Consider the following 6,333-nt stretch of genomic DNA (forward strand, 5'->3'; position numbering starts at 1 on the left):
AGAAAGCAAAGAGCGAATCTGGCCCTGCCCCTCGGCACTGATCCTGCTCTTGCTGGTGTTACTTCAGCTGTGTGTTGGAGAGGTTTAACAAAGTGCCTTTTCTTCTGCCTCTGTGGAGCCTCATCCTGTATGTGGGAGACCCTGTGAGCTCCCGTGCTGGGGGCTTGTTTGGGGCTTGGTGGGTGCTGCTCCCATTGCTGCTGCTCCTGGCAGCCCCTCTCTGTGGTGTTGGGATGGTCAGCCCCCCACAGGCAGTGTGTTGGGTATTTATCAGCTGCCCAAAGATCTAGCAGGTGAAGACCATGCTGAGCTTCCCTGTTCAGAGCAGTGTGCAAAGTGCTCCAGCCCTCAGGCTGCTGCTCTGCACTGTGTCATTTGGACCTGACAGGGCTGAGCCCCAACCATAGAATCACCAAATTGGTTTTGTTGGAAAAGACCTTTAAAAGTCATTGAGTCCAACCATGAGCTTAGCTCTACCAGGTCACCACTAACCTATGTCCCTCAGCACCACAACCACCTGTTTTTTAATATCCCTGGGCTGCCTGTTTCAGGCCTTGATGACCCTTTCAGGGAAGAAATTTTTTTGGTACTATTCAAGCTAAGCCTGCCCTGGCACAACTTGAGGCCACTTCCTCTTGGTCCTGTGCAGCCCAGCTTGGGCAGGAGCTGTGAGGCATCACTGGGTCCAGCTCTGCTTGCTCCAAGCCCTGCTCCCTGGGAAGGCTCCCAGCACCAGGGCTGTTCTCTGGGAATGAGTTTTCCTAGACCAAGCTGTGTTCACAGACCAAAGCTTTGGCATTTCATTTCCTTTGTCTTTGTTCTTTTTTCCAGCTTGTGCCACCGTTCAACCCACCCCTCAAAATCCTGGTGCTGCCCAGGGTCAGGTCCCTGTTGCTGTTGCTGGGAGTAAGGACACTTCAGTGCCAGGTTGAAGTCTTCCAGCTGCTGCTTCTCCTTCCAGTTATTGTCCTGGCAGAGCCTGATGTCCATCCTGACATCCCAGTCCCTTTGCAGAGACCACTTGGAAGGGACTGTCCTGGCCAGACCTGATGCAGAGGTATCACAGTATCGCCAAGGTTGGAAGAGACCTCAAGGATCATCGAGTCCAGCCTGGAGGTGAGGGGCACCAAGGGGGGGAAATTTGGGGCTTCATCCCCAGGCTGTCTCAGTCCAAACCAGCCAGAGCAGTGGGCCACATTTAACAGGGTGGAGGGCACAGGGGTGCAGCCAAGGGGCTAGCTCACTCCACCCCCAGTGTTGTGTGACACTGCTAGCTACCCACGGTGCTGTGAGTAAAGCCATGTCAGGGTAGCACCCAGCCTGGCAGCCCCAGGGCTGCTGCACAGTTCCTGGGCTGGCAGCTCCACAGCCACCCAGTCCTCACTGGGTTGATGAGGAGGAGGCTGTGCCTGGTCTATCCTTTCCCAGTGCAGATCCATGGCTGTCTGCCTGGTTTGCATGTCTGACTCCAGCAGTGGTGCATGGAAATCAAGGCTGTGCTTTTCAAGCCTAGTTGTTTATTTAAGCTGTTTAAAAATCTCCTTTCCCTTCCCAGTGAACCCTGAGAAAACTATTGGTGCATTTCTTTTGAGAACAGAATGAATGCAGAAACTCAGCTCCCTCCATCTCCTCACCTCCAGCTGGGCTCCCCCCAGCAGCACTGCACTGTAGGGGTGGCCGTGGGGAGCCGTGTCCAGCACTGAGCCTGCACCCCTAACCTAGCCCCCAAGCCCTGGCTGCAGCCCTGGGGCAGTGATCCAGCCCTACATCCCGGCAGGATGCTGCCGGCCCCTGGGCTCAGCCATTCCCTGGGCTGCAGGGAGCCTGGAGCTTGCCAGGAGTGAGCTTGTTTTCAACTTGTTTTTCTTGTTTGAAGAAAAAAAAAAAAGGTAAGGAAAGAGAAGGAAACTCATTTTTCCACAGGATTTTTGGCTGCACAACCGGGGCCGAGCGCCTGGAGCTGTGGGCACAGCAGTGTGGCAGTTTCTGCCCTGCTCTTCCTGGGGCAGGGCTGATAATCTCCCCTCCTGGCACTACTAGGGATATGGACACCCATGGGTGTCTCCAGCTCGCTCTCCCCTTGATGTTTCTGGGGGTATTTTTAGAGTCTGGCCAGCAGAGCCACAAGCCTGAGCAGTTCCTGCTGTGTTTGGTCTCTCTGGAGCTGTGGTTCCTCAGAGACCCAACTCAGCTTATTTTGTCCCCAGGGCAGTTCTGCACCTCGAAGCCCATCTGGGTTATTTATAGCTCTGTCAGAAAAAGGGTGAAGTCAGTGCAGGTTTTTCTGGGCACTGCCCAAACCTATCACCCTGTATGCCAGGCTGGGCTGGGCCCACGGGCACCCCTGGGGGGATGCTTGGGTGTAATGGGACCCCACCAAGTCTGCAGGTAGGGGTGGGACCGGTGTGGGGGCTTGGTGGGGGGAGGGATTTTTTTTGGCTTGTGATGCAGTAACCAGCCCCTTGGTTCAGTCCTGTTGGCTAAAGCCCATTTGTGCATTGCACCAGCCCCAGGGGCACCAGTTTTGCAAGGAAGGTGTTTTTCACAGCATCTTTTCCCTGCTGGTGGGCAGGGCAGCACCCCCACACCCTCAGTTCCTGGTGATTCAGGCATGTACATCAAACACTGTGAGTCATGGGCCCACAGGACCACCCTGAGACTGCCCAGGGGTGTGGAAGAGGAGCAGCCCCCGGTGGAGGGCTTAGAGCTGGGGGAACAGGCTGCTCTGAGGGGTGGCCCCATCTGCCCCATGGCTGCAGCACTGTCTGCAGCAGCTCATCCTAGCACAGGGTCTCTAGTGATATCCTCCACAGCTGATGGGCAGGACCCTGGGAATACTGCCCCTGCCATGACCATGCTTATGTCGGGGCTGTGACAAAAAGACAGCACAGCAGAGGGACCTGCCCTTGCCAAGGCAAATGCCCTGCTGGTAGAGAACAGCCCTATTCTTTACAACCCCCAGCTAGCTCCCCTCTTGTGCTCACCCCTCAGGCTGGAGCTGGGCTGGATGAACAGGGAAGAGACATTCCCTGCACACCCATGCTCTGTGTGCCACGGCTGCCCCAGCCCTCCAAAACCCACTCAAGTAACCCATCAGGAAACTTGCTGTGTGGACTGGGGCAAAATGTAATGCAATAGCTGTTTAAAAAACAGGCCAAGCCCTCCAGCTGGGTAGAAAATGTCCCTGGGGGATGGCCGGGGATGGCCAGGTGATGTCCAACACACAGTGTAGCTCCTGAGCATGAGGCTCTGGGCAGCACGGGCAGTGTGAGGAGCGGGGTGGTGCTCAGCCGGCAGGGTGCTGGGTCACTAGATGGCAGCAGCTCTTCTTCCAAACGACCAGGACAGTGCTAACTGAGCACAGACCACGACCAGATTCATAGAAGAGGTAGAAAGGTTTGGGTTGGAAGAGATCTTAAAGACCATTGCATTCCAGCCCCCTGCTACAGTCAGGCTGTGCTCAGCCCCATCCAGTCTCCCCTTGACCACTTTCAGGAAGAGGCCATCCCAAGCTCTCTGGGCAACCTGTTCCAGTGTCTCACCAACGTCACAGTGAAGACCCTCTTCTCTGTATCTAGTTTAAATCTCTCCTCTTACAGTTTAAAGCTGTTACAACTTGTCCTATCCCTGCATGACCTTGTAAGAAAGTCCCTCTCCAGCTTTTCTGTAGGTCCACTTTAGTGTGGTTCTAGGATGGTTTTTTTCCAAGGGGGAAAAGCCAGGATTTTATTTTCTTCTGGATAGTTTTCCAAGTATGCTCACCTCCAGGACCTGAAATGGCTCCTTGATGTGGTGGACACTGGGCAGCCTCTGCTGCACCCTGACATGCTGGGAGCAGGGGATCCCAGTTGCCTTCAGGCTTCACCATCAGCCAGGGGTGCTCACTCGTTGCCACCTCTGCACGCAGTCTGTTGTCTTGAGCATCCCTGAAGCATTTAATGCTTTCCCCAACTCCCCAGCTCTTGCAGTGCCATGAAGGCTTTTTCATGCTTCATTTTATGGCTGCCTTGGGGACAAAGGGCAAAGCTGCATGTGCAGCTCAGGAGCACAGCAAAAAGCTGCCAGCCGAGCTCGAAGCAGGCACCCAGATGGAACCAGTGGGATGTATGCTCCCCAGCACCTGGAGGGTGATTGCAAGATCTGATGCAGGCAGGAGCTGCTGACTCACGAGTGAGAACATGCAACTGGATGGCTGGTGCCTGGGCAAGCCATTAGCGCTAATCAGTAATTATGCAAATGAACAGCTCTGCCTGTGCTGCCAGGACACGGAGCATCCGCTCCTGGGGCAGGGAGTTGTCTCCTCCAGGAGCTGCGAAGCTCCTGCTTTCTGTTTGCGGGACCTGCTGTGAAAAGCACACTAACTGCAGCCCCCGGGGGGCTGGGGGGAAGGCAGGAGCCCCCCAGGCCCCCGCCCACCACCTCTCCTCTTTCCCCATGTGGCTTGAATTACTGCGGCCATTTGCTGAAGCCGTCAGGCTTCAAGAATGAGCCACTCAGAGCTTTCTTGGCCTCGCCAGCCGAGCGCTGCACCATAAGCATAACAAGGCAGGCTTGTTCCAAGCCCTTGAAGTCGACCAGCAGCGCTGCCCCTGCCCTTTGGGACCAGGCTGCTACTAAATATAGGCAAGGGTACTTTCCATTCATAAAATGTGAGTTATGCTCTGGCCTCTGAGAGAGCCCACGGGCTCCAGGCACTGCTGTGTGGGGTAGGGGTAGACAAACTGAAATGCCTGGCCTCATCCTTTCATTGCCCTCCAGCTCTTCCCTAAGGAGAGGGGGAGAGGAAAGGCTTGTGGGGGTGTATATGGGTGGTATTCAGGCTGGATGAAGCATTTTCTCACATCTCATTCTCAGTCACATTAGGGCAGGGGAGGGTAAGCATGGGCTGGTGGGGTGGCCCAAGCTGCTGCTGCACTGGGAAAGCCTCTACTGCCCCCATCACCTCTATAAGGTGCTCAAGCATGGCCAAGGACAGTAAGGTCTTGTACCACTGCTCCCAACACCTAGTGAACACACTGGGACCTGCCTGGGCTCGAGGGACTTGCTGACTTTCGAAACTCCCTGTGGATCTTCACATGGCTACTGTCCCCCTGGCCTCCATCCCTGGCCTCCACCAGCTCTTTGCTGTTGGCAGTCTCCTGATTTTTCCTTCCTGCAGCTGCAGTTCCAGATGCACACAGACATGTCTGCCAGCAGTTTTTCACCTTCCATTAGGCTCCTGTTGGGGAGAAGAAGGAACTTCATATCCAGGTGGAGTTTAGGAAGGTGCTGCCCATGGGAAACCTTGGGTAAGGACCATGGAGACCCAAGCTCCTGTGGGAGCCAGAGGCATGCAGAAGCTGTAGAAGGAAGACATTGAGACACCAGACATCACTATAGACCTCCATGCTGGGTGGCATGAGGCTGTTGGTCTGGACTCTGAACTCAGAGCTGGAGTGTGGTAGGGAATATGTGGCAGGGCTGAGGACAGGAGGAATACTGGGGCTGTTGGTCCATGCAGGGCTGGCATCTGAAACATGCTGGATCACACAAAACCCACAGGTAAGCTGAGTGATGAGCCAGGGATGCCTGTGTGCTCCTGGGCTGCTCCAGGTTGTGGGCACCATGCCTCCCTGCTCTCCTGCCCACTACTGCCCAGTTCAGTGTGGGTTAAACACCTCTGTGGGTTTGGCAGCTGGGCGGTTTCAAAACCCAGCTCACCAGCGGGTTTCCAGGTACACCATGGGGCCTTTGATGCCAGGGAGATCTGAAGACCCACTCTGCATAACGCCTGGGGCTGGTTCCAGCAACTTGGCTTCTTTTTATGGCCTCTTCAGATCAGCAGTTTCCTGCTGAGGCCAGTGCTGCAGTTTCTGTGTGGATAAGAGTGTAAAACAACAGAGCTCACACGCCAGCCAGGAAGGGCTGGGTTGCACACTGAAGTTTGTTTCTCTCTCTCTCTCTTTTTTTTTCTCTCCCCTTTTCCTTTTGAAATAACCCCATTTGGGCCTCCAGTGAAAACCCAAAACATCTGGGACTGGCTATTTGGCTTCTGGAAATCAGCTCCTCGTTACTTAAAAGCAAAGGAGCGGTGCAAGGATTCCTGGTATGCATCAATAACACTTAAGGCCACGTTTATGCATCATCCCTCTCTCTTCTTTGGATATAAGGACTGAGGACACCAAGGGAGCTGTGATGCTCTGTGCCAGCACAGAAGGTAAATTATGAAGGGTAGTAAAGAGCAACTGAATCAGTAATGAGTTCTTCAAGGCTGATTTATTGATCTCTCGTGTAAGATCTCAGTAGGGTAAGATGCTGCCGTGAAGAGACAAGTCAGCAACTCTCAATAATGTG

This window comes from Melanerpes formicivorus, unplaced genomic scaffold (assembly GCF_026170545.1).
Source record: "Melanerpes formicivorus ecotype bairdi unplaced genomic scaffold, bMelFor1.0.p_v2 SCAF_19, whole genome shotgun sequence".
NCBI lineage: Eukaryota > Metazoa > Chordata > Aves > Piciformes > Picidae > Melanerpes > Melanerpes formicivorus.